The following is a 20901-nucleotide window of genomic DNA, read 5'->3' on the forward strand; positions in this document are numbered from 1 at the left end:
GAACAGGAAGAGCCTCAAACCGTTCATTCAGGGTTTTGACGAAGAAGTCTAACCATCTCAGTGGTGGGCGGCCATGCAGTCTTTTGACGTCCCGTGGAATCTAGTCAGTAACAGCTCTAGTCCAGTGGTCATCTCTGAATCACATTACATGAAGTGCAGGTCTGAGCTGCTTGGTAGTAATTGCGATGGTTGTGGGTCCCAATACACTGCAAGCATGTCTATTATGTCCTACAATGGAGAGTCCATCATGGCCATGAAGGGCAAGATCTATGTGACCATCGCTGCCGACAGGCATTTCGGGATCAGGGCCCAGATGCTGACTACAGACTTCCAGAAGATCTTTCCTGTGGGTGACTGGCTTTACATCGGCCTGGCCAGGCTTGCCACCGACGTCCAGACCATTGCCCAGCACCTCAAGTTCCGACTAAATCTGTATGAGCTGAAGGAAGGATGGCAGATCAAGCCTTACACCCTCACGAGCATGGTGACCATCCTCCTGTACGAGAAGCGGTTTGGTCCCTACTACATGAGCCTGTCATCACTGGGCTGGACCTGAAGACCTTTCAGGCCTTCATCTGCTCTCTCAACCTCATCGGCTGCTCTATGGTGACTGATGACTTTGTGGTCAGTGGTACCTGCTCCGAACAAATGTATGGGATGTGTGAGTTGCTCTGGGAGCCGGACATGGATCCAGAGCACCTATTCAAGTAAAACTATTATTATTTTTTTCTGCATTCATGTATTTATTTTATTATTTAAATTTTATTTTTATGGAATATTATTTACTACAAATTTTAATTTCTTTTTTTTAATTAGTGAATCACCATGGGGGTACAGTAACAGATTTACACATTTTCATACTTGTGTTTCCCTCATAGAATGTTTAAGCACCCCTCCATCTACCAGTGTCCATTCTCCATCACCAATGAACCCCGTATCCCTCCCACCTCCCAGTCCCATCCCCCCTCTTCCCCTCCCCCGTCTCTGTGGCAGTGCATTCCCTTTTGATCTCTCTCTCTTTTTGTCTGTTGTTGTCTGTAATAGGGGTATTGAGTGGCCATCGTGTTCAATCTATAGTCTACTTTCAGCGCGCATCTCCCCTCCCGAGAGGGTCTTCCAACCAGAGGTTACTTGGTGTTTCCTTCTCTGTCTGAACTGCCTTTTCCCCCAGCATGTGAGGCCAGCTTCTTCCAAGCCATGGAGCCAACCTCCTGGTGCTTATTTCTACTATTCTTGGGTGTTAGTCTCCTACTCTGTTATTTTATATTCCACAGATGAGTGCAATCTTTCTATGTCTGTCTTTCTCTTTCTGACTCATTTCACTTAGCATGATACTTTCCACGTTGATCCACTTATATGCAAAATTCATGACTTCATCTTTTCTTACAGCTGCATAGTATTCCATTGTATAGATGTACAAAAGTTTCTTTAACCAGTCATCTGTTCTCGGGCACTCGGGTTTTTTCCAGGTTATTATTTTTTAAATGAGTCTTAGAAGAACCTTCCCAAGATTAAAGTTGAATCTTAAGAGTTTATAGTTTATTTTGGTCTTTTTCTGTTCTCTTGTTTTATATAAGCCTTACAAGAACAACAATTTTACAAGATACCTCAGATATATTATCTGCCTTTTATAGGTAAGAAAAGAGAGAAATAAAGGTTAAGAAATTTAAATAACGTTGTCAAATATATTTTCTGTATACCAGTAAACACCAAGCATGTATTATGCAGTAAGACTAGAGCATTATATATAGACAAAACCCCTTATTCTAGATGACTTTACACCTGTGGACAGTGAGAGTGAGTAGAGTATATCAGGAACTTGTGGTACTCACCAGCCATACTTCAAGTTAAGCTCAACACTGATAGCATGTCACTGCAAACACACCCGACTTTTTTTGTTTTATTTTGACTCACAAATAGAAGGAGATAAGAAATTATCTTCTGTGCATGAGAGGATGGAATTTGATGAATAAAATCTCCACTTTCCAATTTAAACCAACACTACTAACAGGTAAATAATTTGAATTTCATCAGACAATCATGTTAGTGTTATAAAGAAGGCAAGTTTTGGTGAAGGAATTGAGCATAAGACTGAGGTGGGTCTCTCCCTGCCCCAACAGGGCCCTGAGTTGCCACCCACTAACCCACTAACGGCTCCTGGGTCCTGAAGTGCCATGATCCAGACGCTCACAGACCAATCTCGGAACCCAGCAGCTTTTGGCAGAAATGCATCTGGACTGAGCATTAAACTATGGTGCCGTGCCACCCCAGATAGGGAAAGGTGTTTGTCCCTTCTGCCTTTTCTCCCTGGCAGTGAAGTGGCTGCCACCTTTTCAGAGCCTATTGGATAGCCAGATATGAGACTGCAGTGACATGACACGAGGGACCTCAGGAGGTGGGGGAACCAGCCTCTATCCCCACCCTGACAAGGCCCTGAGTTGCCACCCACAAATGACTCCTCTGGCTCTTGAACAGTCATGATCCCAGAGACACACAAACCAATCTGGGAACCCAGCAGCTTTTGGCAGAAATCCCTCCAGACTTATTACTAAAATGTCAGAAATCCATATGAGCATCATATGCTCTTCATAATCAGCAATAGAAAACAATTTTTTTCTATTGATGATATTATCTAATGATGCATTTTCGGCAGGTCTGATTGTTGGGGAAAACTTCAAATAATAATGGTGGGTCTCTTCTCAAAATATTGAATGCGATCAAAGTGGAGAGAGAAAGTGAAAATCATTTGCCACATAGGCAGGGTGAAGGAGTGGAAGGGGGGTTCTTGGTGGTAAAAAATGTGCACTGGTGAAGGTATGGGTGCTTGATCATTGTATGACTGAGACTTAAACTGGAAAGCTTTGTAACTGTCCTCACAGTGATTTAATTTAAAAAAAGATTGGGGTGGGGATGGCAAGACTCCATTTTTAGGTAAGGTGTCCAGATGGATATGGACGGTGGACAGTGAACTCACTAGAAGATAGTTCTAGCACGGAGAGATAGTTCTGTGATTTGAAGTGCATGCTTAATATTGAGAAGGCCAATTTTGGCCCTTACCTGGAGGCCAAATTTTGGTCCTTACTTAGCATTGCATGTAAGCTAAGAGCCACCTGTGAGCACAGAGCTGGGAGTAGCCCCTGAGCACTGCCAAGTGTGACTCCCAAAACAAAAATAAAGAAGACAGGGCTGCCAGATATGGGATGGAGCATGGGGGAGGCAGAGTAAGAGAGTGATTCAAAAGTCCTCATGAGACAACAAACATGGGTGAAATAGCATGTGAAGAAAAGAAAGATAAAGTCAGGAGCCAGATTAAATTCTTTCTTTGTAACTGATAAGACGTTGGATGTACTTACAGGGTGACCCGAAGTGACTGGAAAGTTTCAGGCAGGGTGTGATACAATTGAATTGAGTCTTCTGGAATCCAGCCTTTTAACCTTTCTATTAGGATGTTAGAACATAACCGAGATCTAATTTGACCAAAGAAAAATGTCACACCCACAAATCTTTGTCTAATTGGAGCTTGTGTTCTAGTGAGAAGAATAGGCAAGAAGCAACAAATATCAATTGCCCTGATATTCTAAAAATCAGTAAGTGCTAAGGAGAAAAGAGCAAACAGTGATGAAGTGGATGGGAGTCAAGGTGAGGTTACACTTGTAAGTAAGGTTTTCCGGGTAGGCCTAGATAAGAAGTTAATATTTGAGAAAGCAACATGAGTACAAATGATCATGTGACTATCTGAAAAGAGATCAATGCAATCAGAGAGAACCCATACAAGAGTCCTAAGACCAGATTGTACTAAGTGTACTAAGTAGAGAAATAGGTATAATATAGTTGATGGTGCCAGAAAGGTTAAAGAACCAGACCACACATGTCCCTGCAGGCCTTCATTAAGTCTTTTTGTTGCCTGGTCAAGGGGGAGCCTTGTAGGATCTTTGGGGCAAGAAGGATTGATCTAATTTAGAGGTTAAAAAGATCACTTTGACTTCTCTATTAGAATCAGGTATTAAGATTAGGGTAAACATGGTGAGGATATCATTAAAAGCTATTGTATTAATTCAGGCAATGGTGTCTGGAACCAGTGAACTCTGAGAGAAGTAGATTCATTCTGGATATATTGCAAGGTAGAGAAAATGGGATTTGTGTAAAGAGTTGATGGATTGGATGTTTCTCTTTGAAAGAATATGGAATTAAGGACAACTCTAGGTTGCCTAAGCAACTGGAAGAATGAGGCTGTTAATACAGTGAAATAAGGGAGACTACAGATAGAGCAAGTGATTCCATAAAACCTAGGATGTTGTGATCAAATTTAAGATTGAAGATGATTTGTTGCTCACTACTTTTTTGGGGGTTTTGTGTGGGGGGGTCACACCCAGTGATGCACAGTTAATCCTGGCTCTGCACTCAGGAATTAATCCTGGTGGTGCTTGGGGGACCAAATGGGATGCTGAAAACTGAACCTGGGTCGGTCTCGTGCAAGGCAAACACCCTACCCACTGTGCTATCACTCCAGCCCACTGCTCACTACTTTAGAAAGAGGGGAAATAGGTAGAGAAGAAACAGTTCAGAAGAGAATTCTTCCCCCTACACAATTTTGGGAGTGTCTGGGTATCAATGCTGCTATTGAAAATGATGGGTTCTTTCTTCAGCTTCCCAGAATATCCTGGACTTCCTGGAATTTGATGACCTTCACTGATGAAAATATGAATCATTCTGCATATTTACAGTGGGCCTAGAGTACCTAGAGAGAATAAAAGTACCCAATATAATACTTGAAAAATTATGGAACTGACTGTGTTTATTGTAGTCCTTGGACAAAGATGTAATGTTGGGAAACTTCACTGCTTAATTCCACATAACAAGCATGATCTGTCAGATCATCTAGTTTAGATGAATTCTAAAATAATCTTGTTTTGACTCATAAAACTATACTGAAATATCACCTAGGACTTTAATATTCAGAGCTTGGTATGAGGTTCTTCATTCAGAGCTTTATCACCAATCCAAACTGAAGAAAACTCTCCTCACTCAATAGTGTTTCATACCTATATCAATTTGAATTAAGCTTGGGACTATTGTGGGCCAAGAAAAGAATAACAATTATTTTTTCTGGTAGGTACCCAAAAACTCAACAAAAACTTGTATTTTCTAGGCCTACTGGTATTTGATGCTTGTTAGTCCCATTTCAGTAAAAATACAGAATTAAAGGTACAAGGGCTTGGATTGCTTACTATGGGTTAGAGAACAATAAAATGTGTTGTTTGTATCATTTATGTTCTCAACAAAGGGGTGGTTCAAAAGTAAATTGCTTGCCTGTATCCTTCATTTTCCCCTTACTACCTTCAATTTCCCTACTATTAATTTGACATCTAGGAGTATTCTAGGAGTATTTGGCATTCTAGAAGTATGCACTGTACTTTTGTTATAGTCTGAATTTGACTTTAGGAGAAAGTAAAAGGAATTTTGAAAGCCACAGAGAGATGCCTCTCGGTAATTCTCTCCCCACTCCTTCCTACCACCACCCGCCCCTAGCCCTTGACTGCATGCTTCCTAGTGTACACATCTGCTAAATTTCATCCAAGTTATTGCCTTATTGGTTGCATTCACTGATGAAACTTTCCCCAGCCGGGACCAATAACCATTGACAGGCAATATGGAGACTCTTGCTGGGGCCTGAAAATAAATTGTTCTGGTGAAAAATGAACCAAATCTTAGCCCATAAATTATCCTGACAGTAGCAACTAGAGAAAACCTGGTTCAAATAAAGATCTGCTTATTCTGTGTTGGCATGACACAATCTTCCTGGGGCTTGTCCCCTGGAACAATCTCCTCACCCTTGTCCCAGAAAGGCTTTTTGTTCTTCAAGTATCTTTTTCCTCTTCAAGTATTTAGTGTCCTAAATGGTGTGTGTGTGATCCAAAGGCACAGCCCAGAATTAAACTTTAGCAAAATGTTTTTCTGTTTACAATGACTCTGCAAAGACGACAAATCACAGGTGAGGACACAACTTAATGTACTTTTGCCCCCTCCCCCTTTACCAGGTAATATCAAATTCCAAAGTCACAAAGTTCTACAAATTGTTAGTACCAGATGTACAAAACAGTTGAGTGCAAAGTGAGCATATTTAGAGAAATACAGGAATATTTATATCTGAGGCTCTAAGGATCTTGCTATTCAGTGTACTTAGTCGTCACCTAAAATGGGGATAATTTTCATATGTGCTGGAAGTGTATTTTATTTCCTTAGTATTTGTATTTATGTAAATCAAATAATATTTCAGATATGATTTTGAGCATGTAGCACTGTAGCACTGTTTTCCCTTTGTTCATTGATTTGCTCGAGTGGGCACCAGTAACATCTCCATTGTGAGACTTGTTACTGTTTTTGGCATATCAAACATACCACGGGGAGCTTGCCAGGCTCTGCCACGTGGGCGGGATACTCTCAGTAGTTTGCCGGGCTCTCTGAGAGGGATGAAGAAATCGAACCTGGGTCTTCCACATGCAAGCCCTACCCGCTGTGCTATTCATAAGTTGGGTAAAATGTATTATTGAAATAAATGTCACCTTTTAAAAACACTTTGAAATATGGCTGTTAGATAATTCAAGTTACACATAATTCTATAGAACAGTCTTCTCTAAAGGCCAGTTTGGAGAAAAATAAGTTTGTACTTCCTAAACTCATTTATTTCATTTGTTTGCTTTATGGGTCACACCTGGTGGTACTCAGGGTTTGCTCCTGGCTCTGTGCTCAGGGAGCACTCCTGGCATAGTGGGGACCATTAGAGATGTTAGGGATTGAGCTCTAGGTCTGTCATGTGCAAGAGCCTTACCCACTATATTATCACTCCAGGCCCCCTAAACTCATCTTTAACAGTTAATTGGATATTGCTCTCCATAGCATGTTAATGTTAGGAATTATAGTAAGCATGATAATGTTAGGAATTATAGTAAAAGAATCTAGAAAGCAGAGGACATTTATGTGTACAAACCCAATTTATTTCCTGGATCTTTTTTATTTTTATTTTCCTTCTCCTTTCCTTTCCTTTCTTTTCTTTTCTTTTCTTTTCTTTTCTTTTCTTTTCTTTTCTTTTCTTTTTTTTCTTTTCTTTTCTTTTCTTTTCTTTTCCTTTCTTTTCTTTTCTCTTCTTTTCTTTTCTTTTTCTTCTTTTCCTTTCTTTTCTTTTCCTTTCTCTTCTTTTCTTTTTCTTTCCTTTCTTTCCCTTTTCTCTTATTACCTTTTCTCTCTTTTTTAACATTTTTGGGGTTTGGGGGGGATAGGGAAATTTGGGCCACATTCAGTGGTGCTGAGAACTTACACTTGGCTCTGTGCTGCTTAAAGATCACTCCTGGTGGTGCTTAGGAGACCATAAATGTGGTTCTAAGGTGGAACCTTCATCAGTTTCATGCAAGACAAGTGTCTTACCCTATGCACAATTTCTCTGGCCTCAATTTTCTGGCTTTTCTTTTCTTTTTTTTTATTGAATCACTGTGAGATAGTTACAAAGCTTTCATGTTTGAGATTCAGCCATACAATGATCGAATACCCATCCCTCCACCAGTGCAAACTTTGCACCAACAATGTCCCCACTATCCCCTCCCCCCATCCCAGTTCTCACTCTGCCTTTATGGCAGACAATTTCCCTGATACTCTTTCTCTACTTTTGGGCATTATATTTTCCTTGAATTTTCCCACCACCATTCAAGCCTGCCTGCCAGGGGCAGATGCTAGATAATTTATTGTCCCTTGCTCATTTTGAATATCATGGGTGCCACAGCGGTGTGCTTCTGGAATCCTAGATTGTAGGTGGTTGGGTTCCAGAGACATTTCAGTAGGGCACTAATCTATTTTGGGATTCAGCTGGGCTGGACCAGGGCTATTGGTGCGCTAAGACGGCACCTGGAGGCACATTGTGGGGGTGACAGCCGGGCCAACTAGCGGGCAGGGAGCCAGGGAGGGACAGCCCGGCGCCTTAGTCCTGGAACCCGCATACCTGGTCTTGTGGAAGCTCTTGCTTGCCAGGATTCCATCTGGAGGAGGCGGGGAGACTGCAAGTGCTCCATCTGGGGTGCCCCAGTGAAATTGGCTCAGTATGGGGCCCGGAGAGATTTTCGGCTCTGTGGTGTCTTGTGGGACTCACTGCTGTGTCTCTGGCTTTTGATCTTTTTTGAGATTTCTTCATGGGTCTCTGAAGCAAGGCCAGTGATAGAGTTTACAGGATGGGTCTGGAGTTAGTTCATGGGGGTGACTGCCAGTGCTTCCATGTGTATTGGGAAGTGGGGGGAGGTAGCCCACCCCAACTCTGTGAAAGCCTGGAGATTTCAGTCACGAAACCCGAATACCCGAATTTTCAGCAGATTATATCTTGGTGAGGTCCATCCTGAGACAGTGGAGTCAGGCCAGGGGTATGGCAATAATTTTAGACTGTGGAAGCAAGGGGCTGCTGGGGGCTCTGCTTGGACAGGCACAGGTCAACCTGCTCCTTTCCGATTTACTCCAGTCTGTTTAGCCATGTGTGGTTCTGAGATTAACTGTGGCTTTTGATCTCTTTTGAGATTTATCTATGGGTCTCTGAAATCAGGCCAATAAATGAGCTTGTATAGCTGAGCTGGAGGTGATTTGTGGGCATGGCTCCCTCATACCTAACTTTTGATCACTTAATTTCTTGGTAAACTTTCTCAAATTGTTGGGGTCTGGCCAAAGGCACAGTGGCAGTTTTGGGGTGTCAGGAAGCCTGAAGGCACCATCAGGTTTCTGATGCACTCACCCCACAGGTATAGGTTGACCTGTTGGCGGTACCATACCCCCGTACTTTCTATTCTTGTTCAAGCCAGTGTATCGCTTATAGAACCTAGGTTCTATACAGTCACACCTCTTCTCAAAATCCTTTTGTGGCTTTCATTTACACTCAAAGTAAGGAAACAAAGTTCCTATAGTGACCAATGAGAATACTGCCCCTTTCTTGTTCTCATGTTCTATTTGTCTGCCCTAGCCTAGTCCTACTGATTGTGTCCTGGCCCTGGGTTTTTCTCTCTAAATGACAAGAGACTACTCATATATATGCATAAACATGGAGGTGTGGGGCACCTTATCTCCTTTAAGCTTTGCTGCAATGTCACTTTTTTAAAATCCTTTAAATTTCATTGAAAACTGCAACCTGTTCCTTGCTTTTAAATTTTTTTCCCTCTTTTTTTCATAGCACTATTTTTGGACACTGCAGAAAATTTGCTTATTTGGATAATCATGTTCTGTCTTCCGCCACTGGGATTTAAACAACAAAAAGTTTCTTTGTCTTTCTCTTTTTCTCTTTCTCTGTCTCTGTTCTGTCTCCCCCCCCCCTCTCTCTCTCTCTCTCTCTCTCAGCCTCTCCAGTTGTTTTGTTCCTGCTTGTTTTATTTCTGTCTTTTATAAACTTATGGTTCAAAATGGTCAGATATTTTGTGGAATTTAAGTCAGTTGTTTTCTCACACTTAGAGTGGAATTTTGGATTTGGGGAAGAATGTTACAAAGGTGGGATTACAACATTACAAAGATGTCTTCTCATAGGATTTCATCATATCAGAGAATCCAGGCTATCAGTATGACACTGCTGGTGAGTCAACATTGACCAGTCACTTCTTCCCCCAGGCAGATTTTCTAAACAATGAAGGTTTCATTCTTGCAATTTCTCATACCCAATGTGCATATCGGTACAAAAGTTTTGGCTTGACCATCACATACTGTGAAAATACACTTCTTTTTATGTCAAGTTCCAATGTTTATCAAGTTCTGGTGTCTATATCCAGAATTTTTATGCGATGTCAGGTTTGTAGTTGTAATTATACTATTTCCCAGTCTACTGAACAACACTCATTGGGCCTGACTACTACCTTTCATTTCACAATGTATGTCCTTGTACGTATGTGTGTGTGTGTGTGTGTGTGTGTGTGTGTGTGTAGTTATATGACTCTATGTTTATTTAGGTGTAAGAGCTACCACGTAGCTGGGTTCCAGAGGTCTTTGGTTCCCAGAGCTCTGCTTGGGGCAGGGAGGGAAACTCAATCCTCCCCTCTGAAGGGTCCTGGTGAAGACAGCCAGACACAGGGGACAGGAGACTCTGTGTTGCTCTCTTCCAAGAGCTTTGTTTTATAGTCTCTGGATTGTGGCCGTTGATGGGATTATATGAGCTGGGGGCAGTTTGTGGGTGTGAGAGACCCGGGGATGAGATCTCCAAGCCTGCTAGAATTGGGACGGGGCCTCCTCCACCCAAATCCCCCTTTTTCCAGTAGCTAAGCAGTCACACCCATAAACTGTCTCCGGAGCCGTTTAATCTCATCAACTACCATGATCCAGAGACTATAAAACAAAGCTCCCGGAAGCGCACTGCCTCATTCAAGACCACATGACTTCCTTTTTTTTTTTTAATTGAATCACCATGTGGAAAGTTACAAAGGTTTCAGACTTAAGTCTCAGTTATACAATGCTCGAACAACCATCCCTTCACCAGTGCACATATTCCACCACCACCAAAAAAAAAAAAAACAGTATACCTCCCACCCACCCATACCCTCCATACTGCCCCCCCGCCTGTGTAGCTGATAAATTTCACTTTACTCTCTCTTTACTTTGGTTACACTCAATATTTCAACAAAAAACTCTCACTATTATTGTTATTGTTAGGAGTCCCCCCCCCCCCGCTCAGAATCAGGCCTGCTGAAAAGGAAGCATTTGATAATTTGTTTTCCATTGCTGAGAATGAAGAGATATGAGGTTTGGGATTTCTGTATTTTAGTAACTAAGTCCAGGGAAATTTCTGCCAGAAATTGCGTCATTGCAAGCTCGTACTTCCCATTAGTGGTCCTCATAAGATGGCGGTCGCCATGCTGTGCCCTCCGGCAAGGAAAAGGGGAGAGAGAAAAACCTTTCCCCTCCTGTGGCGGCATGGGGCTTCGGCTTAGCTCCCACTCTAGAGACATTTCTGCAAGAAGCCACTGGTACCAAAAGTAGTTTAGATGGCCTCTGGAATCATGCTCCTTCAGCAGCAGAGAGGCCACAAGAGTGCGGCCGCTGGGGTTGCATCTCGGCAGCGAGCTAGAACCACCCCCATCCCAAGATCACCCATGCACCTCATTGCTGCAAGCTCGTACCTCCCATTAGTGGTCCTCATAAGATGGCAGTCACATGACTTCTTATTGTCTAGTTCTCCCTGTCAGAGAACCCGGCAAGCTACTGAGAGTATCCTGCCCTCATGGTAGAGCCCGACAAGGTCCTGTAGGATATTTGATATGCCAAAAACCGTAACAATTATGGATGTCATTCCCCTGACCCGGAAAGAGCCTCCAATGCAGCACCACTGGGAAGGACAAGTAAATAGAGGCTACTAAAATCACAGGGCTAGGATGAGTGGAGACGTTACTGGTGCCAGCTCAAGCAAATCGATGAACAAGATGATGGACAGTGATACAGTGATACAGTGAAGAGCTACCATGGGTGTTGGAGTCAGCTACATCTCCATCTAAATCAGGCCGCCAATATATCTATGACATATTGAGTAAATATATCACTTTATCCTTTTAAACATAAGGCTTCATTAGTTATCCTATAGGAATGCTAATACTGCATATCAATATTGTGTGAGGATCAAATTAACTAATAGAGGCAAAGTCCTAGTAAAAATACTATACACAGAGATACTGTATTAACTGTTTCCCCACCAAAACCAGTTACACCTATGGTCACAATTCTTGTTTATTTTTGTTCTCAAGCATCTTGAACAATTGTCTTCTGCAGTCTCTAGTTTTTGAAGTCTTAAGGGGCCACCTGGGCAAACATCATGGATCTCCAGGTTTCAATTTCCTATAGAAAAGTCTATTTGGGAGAAGGAGGTGCTGGAGTCACACTTTATGGTGCTCAGGGAAACTTCTGCCAGTTCTCAGGTAACCATATGTGATGGCAGGGATTGAACTAGAATCACATGTGCAAGATAAGTGCCTTTCCTCTTGTACGATCTCTCTAATCCTAAGTCACTTTATACATTGATTTTATCATGACATTTTTGTTTAGAAAAAAATTCTAGAACTTAGTTTTCTAAACATACATTGTAAGTTTCTCCAACTTAGTGGGAATTTATTATACTTTTTATTTAATTTCTGTTCAACTGATATTGGATGCACATCTAATCAATGAGACTAAAAACTTCTAATCTCTTGATCTGATAGAAAAAACAGGGTATTTGCACACCTTTTTTTTTTTTTTTATCAGAACCACACATGACCTTACCTATAGATGGCCATCTGGTATTCTTATAAAACTCAACACTGAAAATTGCTTCTCTCAGAGACCTCATAAATATATGGCTCTGGGCATTAATTAAAATATATTATTGACTCTAAGAATATATTCTAACTGGGAAATTTGTGCTCCTGGAACTTTTTGAGGTCTTTCACAAGTTTGCAAGGAAATTTACATTTTTGGTAGTTTGATTTGAAAATTAGAGTGCACACACACACAGAGCTGAATGCAATAATGAACATCCAACAGGAAATATTAAATTGCTAATGCTATTTATTTTACCATGGCTAGTTTTAAATAAGTATTCCTTATTTTCTACTCATTGGTCCTTTACATTTTATTTTTAAAAATTTTCACTGAATAGAAAGTTTCTTAGTAAGAATGTGTGTAAGTAAAAAGGAGAGAGTAGAGAATAGAGAAGACTGATTTTTAAATCAGTTTGCAATTTTCCATACCTACTGTATAATCTCTGCTGTCCTTGAAATGTGTTAAGTATAAATTTTCAGTGCCTCACGGTTTACTCGTGAAAATGACCACTGTAGCTTCTTTAAATCTCTGGGTGGGTCAATGCTTATAGTGTGCCTCAAGAATTCCAAAACCAGTATCAGCATCCAAATATAGTCAGTAAAACCAACCCTGAAAAGAACAGACCTACAATTGTAGAATTTTGTTTGCTACTTGTATGTGGCCATTTTCTTTAAGACAATGGAGTCAAAGACTTAAAGCAGAGATTCACAAAACAGAACATCTACTCCACTTCCCAGTCTGAGATAATGGAAGTTCAAAGAGGGCTGGGGGGTGTGATTTGCTCTGCTGGTCATTTCTTCCCAGATAAGCTCATTCCTCACATTTTCTTCCTTTTTTGCTCTACTATCACTGCTCAATCAGTTTTCTCTTTAGTCAATACTGAGTGGCTGTACTTTCAATCTTACTACATTATCTTGGTAAATAAGATCAAAAGCCAGAAGGCCTTAAAAATAAGTTGCATCTCATTTCTCCTGCCATGACCATTTTGTTTAATGTTATAAATGCACCATCACTTTAGCCAGGGTATTGATTTACTGAGGAAGAGGGCGTTACTGTGGAGGAATGAGTCAGAACATCTACATATGTTGCTCTCAGTGTCCTACAAGCAAGATGTTAGGGGTGGGGAGAGGGGGCAGAGAGTAATAGAAGTTGACTTGGGAAAAATAATTTTTTTCTTTAAGAGACAGAAAGGAAAACGAGTCTCTTATCTCAACTTATTTCATCCAGATTATCAACAATAGACCAAGACCAATGCATTTCCTTGAGATCATTGTTTTGAAACAATTCCCAGCCACATTCTTTACCAGGCCAGGTCTAGAATGGGCAACTTCCTCTGATTTTGATGAAGCCAAGTACTATCATTTCCTATGACTGCCTTAATAAATTACCACAAACTTGGTGGCTTTAAAATAACAGAAATGGATTTTCCCACAATTCTTTAATCTAGAACCCTGCACGAGATTGCTAGCATGCTTGACTTTTTCTAGAAATAAATATGAAAAACTATTTTGGGCTTCTATTCCAGTTTCTGGCCATAGTTAGCAATCATTAGCACTTCTTACTTGTTTGGGGGATCACAATTGGCAATTACCAAGTGTTATGCCAGAAATCATATCTAAGTCTTCTGCATACAAAGCATGTTTTTCAGATTATTAAACTATCTCTCTGACCTTCTTTGGCATTTTTTGAGTTGAGGTTAAACTCTGCCTCCAACCTCACCTTTCTCTGTGCTTCTGTTCCTTTTAAAAAAGGATTCAAGTCATATTGGCTCAAGAGTCCCCTCCCTTCCATATCAATAATGACATCTCCAGCATTCCAACATATTAACATGTTTGCATTCTGAAATACCAGGGCTCAGAATGCCAATACTTCTTGGGGAACACAATTCAAGGAACAAACCGAGATTACTGGGCTAAATTGTACAATAAACTTGTTCTTCGATTGGAATGAGGACATGTTTAGTTAGAGTGATTAAATATGTCCACATTGGCTTTGATGTATGAGTTATATGAGCAATAAAGAGAGGGCTATAAAGGGAAGACTAGGAGAATTTGTTGAAAGGGGAGAGAGTAAAATTTATATTCAGTCAAGCTGAAATACTGGGAAAAAGCAGAGATCCTGGGCAAGGAAACCACCTCTTAGAGTAGTTTACAAATATAAGAAGTACTGGACACCTAGGTATCCTAGTTCTGTAGAATGGAAGAACTTAAAAAAAACACCAGTACTTACATATCCAAATGGTTGGAATCAACTGCACCCACAGTTGATAACTCTAACATTTGCCTGTCTGATTGCCTAACTATGTCCTTTGATAGTTTTGAAAATACATATAGAAGCCACTATGCTATCTTCCATAGCTGTGCTAGGCTTGCAAATGCAGAAACTCACAGGAGTCAGGAAAAAAAGAGAAATTAGTGAAACTAGTTATGTATAGGATTCTGGGAGCCCATAGAGTTTTAGACATTTGACTGGACCCTGGCTTCAGGGCTAAGAAGCCTTTAGGAAATATTGGGGGTTGTATCAATCAAAGAATGTGCCCCACATACAGGGGGAGACTCTTGACTGTAGTTTCCCTGGGCAAATAGACCTGAGAGAGGGACTGGTGAGGGGGTAAAATCATGTCTGCTCTCCTCTCACCACACTGAGTGTCCCAGACTTATCATCCCAGAAGGACCCCCGTTGCTAACTTAATTAGAGGTGCAGTGTAGGCAGGAAGCAATGCAGATTCCACTTTGTTGTTCTGAGACTAGACTTGTGTCTTTGGTTGGTGTTTGGGTGTTTTGAAGATAAACTGGAAAGCTAATTCTTTACTTGTAAGTGTTGGCATAACAGAACAATAAATTCATGTCAGCAGGCTCTGGACCCCTAATGGGACCGACCCTCTTCTAAAGGACAGAGCGTTTCTGGCACAATATCAAGGCACAGACTTGCTATGAGAAGTTTATAACTGAGGCTGTGTATAATCCCTACCTCTGAAGGAATTTAGGATCAGCCACATAAGTTCAGAGTCTCAGAGGAGAGGTATCAGGGTAACAAGGTAAGCAAACCATGGTGTATGCTTTGTGAGTATGAAATAAGAGTAGGAATGATTGAATTATTATCTATGGTACTCACTGTACAAATCACTGTACTTTCCTAGATGCTTACTTCAGCATGTGAGACAACTCTCTTTGAAATCCTCACAATGATAAAATGAGAAAGTTTTTGAAGTGTCTGGTGCATGGATGCCACCAGGGTGAGTTTTGAGTGTACACCGAAGAAAAAGTCTCTCTTCACAAGAGAGACTGCCACCAGAATTCCATTCTAGTCACAAGAAGATTGCTCCTTTGAGAGACGACAATTATTTATCTTTTTAGAATTTTTAAAAAAAATTTTTATTGAGTCACCATGTGGAAAGTTACAAAGTTTTCAGGTTTAAGTCTCAGTTATAAAATGCTCGAATACCCGTCCCTTCACCAGTGCACACGTTCCACCACCAAGAATCACAGTATAGCTCCACCACGCCCCCCCCCCACATTCCCAGCATCCCCCCCCCGCCTGTGTAACTGATAAATTTCACTTAACTTTCACTTTACTTTGATTACATTCAATATTTTAACAAAACTCACTATTATTGTTTGGAGTTTCTCCCCCCTAAAGTCACACCTGCTGAAAAGGAAGCATTTGATAATTTGTTTTCCATTGCTGAGAATGAAGACATATGAGGTCGAGTGACTGCACTAGCGGCCTCATGGTTTTGGGTTTCTGTATTTTAGTAACTAAGTCCAGAGAAATATCTGCCAGAAATTGCATCACTGCAAACTTGTACTTCTCAGTTATATTATATTCTACATATGAGTGCAATCTATGTCTGTCTCTTTCTTTCTGACTCATTTCACTCAACATGATACTTTCTATGTTGATCCATTTATATGCAAATTTCATGACTTCATGTTTTCTGACAGCTACCTAGTATTCCATTGTGTATATGTACCAGAGTTTCTTTAACCAGTCATCTATTTGGGGGCACTCTGGTTTTTTCCAGATTCTGGCTATTGTAAACAGTACTGCAATCAATGAACATAGAAATGTATATGTCAAGAGAGACGACAATTATTGACTCTATCCATTATTGTTATAATGTACAGTGGCAGGGATCAGAAACCCTACAACTATTATTTATAAACACAATATAGATGTACGAATTATATTTACTATATAAGTTACATTCAGTCACAAGAAAGGATCTTAGATCTATTGCTACTTCAGTGTTCTCATTTAACAGATGAGAAATCAAAGGCTCAGACTGAGATAGAACACTAGTTATTGGTGGCCACACAGCAAAATACTAAGAAAGCATGAAATGCAGCTTATATTTGAATTTTGGTTTGAGCTTGAAAGAATAATGTTCTTTGAACATAGCTTATTATATTTCAAATTATGCTAAAGAATAAGTTTGTTCTAATTGTTTTGACAGTAAAATACAGATTTCACAATCAAATCTTAAAAAAAAATGTCCCCTTCATTCTCTATCTTTGAAGGAAGAGATAATATGAGAAACATTTTGTAGGAGGATGAAATAAAGCCTATTTTAGCTTTCAGAAGCATAGGATTTGATTTTTATCTAATTTTTATGGGGGTTAAAGAAGAGATGGGAGGATTAAATGATTAGTTCCTAGTGCCTAATTCATCCTTGATAAATTGATTCTCCTCTTTTTCATTAATATATAATATATAATAATATATAATATATACCCTATACCATTATTTACCAAAAGTAGCACCTGGGCTATACATTGCACTGTGCATTTGAGACAATACCAGTGCCTCTTATTTTGTGTAGATCTAAAAACTAGCACAAGGCAAGTCACCATGAACATGCACAATATGATTGCAATGGATTTAATTCACTCTTTGTGCTGTATTCCATTATAAAAATTTAGACTGTACTTGGAGCCCAAAATTATTTACACATTTGTTTATAAGTTTATATGCCACCATATGTTTACAAAGGATTTAAGACTTCGCAAACCAATAATAAAATAATAAAGTCAAATCTGTCCAGGTCTCTCATGATACACAGAGGGTGAGTATCTGCAAAATCCCCAGGACCCTTGGAGAAGTTTCAGTAAAGTCTTATTTCAGATGATTTCTTCCGAATCCCTGATTTCTTCTTGAAACATAAAATATAAGGGCCAGTCTCTTTGTGACACAGTAGTGGTATATGTCCCCACATGTCCCACCATCCAGAGTGATAAGAACTCTTTTTGCCAAGGGGATTTTCCAGCAAAGAGTTCCCAAGAGGTAATAGTTCCAGGGAAGCCAGGTGGAGCAAACTATGGGATGTGTTATGGATGGACAGAAGCAGGGACAAATGCTATCGAGGAGCAGATGACTCTTCCAGCACTCTGATACCGTGAAGCTTCCTTGGAAAAAAGATTTCAACAACTGAACTTATAAATTGATGCCAAAGAGGCAAGAATTAAGTTTCACACAACAAAGTTAAAATGAAGGACACTACACATAGATTAAGGTGCATTTCCTAAGCTTTTGAGCTTGTGAATAAAAAATTATACTAAAGACACATTGTAGCTGGGAATAAATCTTACTAGTTTTAATTAAATTATTTTTAAAAAATTTTACAGTATCAGGGATCAAATTCAAGACCTTAATCTTGCAGGGGATGAGATCTAAGAAAGAGTCACGTGCCCAATTACTCATTATTAAAAAGAGTAGTTGCCTGCCTTCTTATCACTTATCATTTTAATGGTATTTTTCAAGTTTAATATCTGATGCACACTTTATAAAAACTTTGCTAGAGAGAAATCTCATCCCATATTAGAGATGAAGGAATTGAGGCTGGGAAGCAAAGATAAATTTCTAGGACTTGAGATACAAATGATCAGACAAAATCAGAGCCCCAATTTTCCAACACCAGTGTTTCCTTTTTCTTTTTGCAGAGCTGAGGAACAAACCCAGGTACTCACACACTCAAGGCCAGTGCTCTATTATTGAGCTACATGTCCAGTCTAGTGCTGCTGTATTCTATTTTTCTTTCCTCAAGTTCTGCTGCATTCTTTATTATAGCACACTGCAAAGAACCTCTTCCGTGTTTCAAGAGTCAAGTTGCTTCTGTCATAGTAAAGATAGGACAATAGAGAGGATCCGTGAAAAAAATTCCAAAGAGTTATTATCTATAGTTTGTATTTATAGTTCCTAAACCTACAGCTAAGGTTTTTCCCCCCCTCCTCTCAAATACCTATGAATTTATTGGGGCTTAGTTTCATATTATTATTCTCTTTTGTGAGAATAATAATATGAGAACTCTAAAAGGCCACATGTGGGTCAATGAACAGAGATCAGCAGATACCATTTCCTCTCTATAGAAATTTAAACCCATTTACACCCCTGGTCTGGAAAACTTTCTGGTTATCATTGGTACTCAGGTGATACTTCATCCATCCATTCATTTATTTATGTATAATGTGAATTTTTATTGAACACTTGCTTCTGCTAGGCACTGTTTCAGAGCTGAGTATTTAAAAACAAAAGTGCTAACCTTCAAGAAAATTTCTACTTATTGTGTGTAGGATCAAAAGATAATTGCAGTACAGGTGTAGTGATGGAAGTTGACCATTAAATATCTGTATTTGGATCTCTGTCAACTATTTCCAACATTTTTATAATCTTGAGTGTCACTGGCTGTTTAAGTAGGAAACTAGTATTGTCCTGAGATGATAAAAAGATCTTCAGCAAGAAAGTACACTTGAACAGAAACTTGAGCTTTTCCAGGCAACTGACAGTGTACTGGATGACTTTTCCTTCTTGGTGACAAACATTAAGATGGGAAAACACTGCTTTCTCCAGTGCTTTATTTCAAATATTAGTTAAGGCCTGATCTCCTGATCTTTAGAAGTAATGGTCATGGGATATAAAAGCAATCATCCAAAAACTGCAATGGGGGCCAAGAGATAGTATAGGAGATAAGGTACATGCCTTGTATACGACCAACCTGGGTTTGATCCCTGGCATTCCATATGGTTCCCCAAGCACAGCTAGGAGTGATTTTTCAGTGTAGAGCTAGGAGCAATCCCCGAGCACTGCTAGGTGCATCCCAGTTCCCCCAAAACATCTACAATAAAAGTTTTACTAACCACTGAAGGACAAATATAGTGGAATGTTAAAGATCAAACTAGCTTTAACCTCAGAATCCTCAATGTCAGTGACATAGCTGAGTAAAACTTCTCAAAAACAAACCAAATCAAAGCAGTCATCCCTTTAAGAAAATAAATCATATTCGATGTTAAATGTAAAAGCATATTTTTCCAGGTAGAAGGCAAGCATGAATATCACCCTCACCTTTATCATAGTGTCCGAGGGTCTCTTCGTGTGAATACTGTGAGTCTAGTAGAAACACAAATCCTTGTGTGTCTGTCCGCATCACACACAAGTTACCTCTGAAGATTTACTGCTTCCACACACCTGGAAAACAACATACCTGTTCATAATCACTCATAATCCAGCATGACTTATGTCTGACATTTGTCCACTGTTTACATAACATCCTTATTATTCCAACTTCATAACACATCTACATTATAGCCACAGAGCAGCCTGACAACTGAGTCTCTGACCATTCCTTTTCATTTTTATAATGGACACTTGGCCTTTTCATGCTTACAGTTAGACCCCCAAATGGATGAACCTTTCAGTCACCCCAAAATCCATGCCTTACATACTCATCAGAATTTAACTTAAATTGGCTACAATCTATATCCAGTCCCAACTAAGAAATCTGGCACTAAGAAGTACACAGGTATATTCTCTTTATATCCTGCTGGAATCCACAGAAAACAATGTCAAAAATAATATTTGTAAATGTGCCTCTACATGCCTTTAACTCTGCTCCATTCTAAACTCTTCACTACAGTGCGGGAATGCAGAACCAGGTACCGCCTTTCTCAGAAACCTTACTTGTTATATGGCCACTGAGGAACTTATGTGCAAAGGTAAAAGACAGAAGGAAAATAGAAGCTTTATTAGTGCTGGTCAGGCAGTGACCAAGGTAAAGGAGCTTTAAAACACATGAAGTATTGTAGTGACTTCCAGGCATTTTGCAATGAAGTGTTTACCTGGGACTGAGACAAGATTAGAAATGTCCCAGGATTTCCTTAACTTCTTAGAGAGTTGAACGAAGTACAAAGAGCCAAAACACTTGTGTCCCTTCTTCTGGGAATGTTGCTTTCCTTGAGTACCTACGTAAGTCACAGTCTTCATTTTTCAGACCTCTCAATAATCACTGGTCAGTGAGTTCTTCAGTTATTGTCCATATTTATGTCCTCATGTCTTTCTGTATTGCAACATCCTTCCTTATTCTTCTTCATGGTATATATTCAATTTTATCTTTTGTTTTTTACCATTTTAACAACTTAAGTCACTATGATTACAAAGCTGTTCATAACAGAATTGTTTCAATCATACAGTGTTGCAACACAAATCCCACCACCAGTGTCTCCAGTGACCATCCCCAGCTTGCCCCTTGGCAGGCATTTAACAAACTTATTTCATAGTGTTTGCCCAAACAAAACTTAAAGAAATGGAATTATCAGAAGATAAATCAACAAAAGT

The 20901-nt window shown here is 39.9% G+C and overlaps 1 pseudogene; it reads left to right on the forward strand.

The window, feature by feature from the left end:
- The first annotated feature begins 214 nt into the window (after nt 1–214).
- LOC101539063 (proteasome subunit beta type-3-like) lies at nt 215–711 on the forward strand (annotated as a pseudogene).
- The last annotated feature ends 20190 nt before the right edge of the window (nt 712–20901 follow it).

This window comes from Sorex araneus, chromosome 6 (genome assembly GCF_027595985.1).
Source record: "Sorex araneus isolate mSorAra2 chromosome 6, mSorAra2.pri, whole genome shotgun sequence".
Classification (NCBI taxonomy): domain Eukaryota; kingdom Metazoa; phylum Chordata; class Mammalia; order Eulipotyphla; family Soricidae; genus Sorex; species Sorex araneus.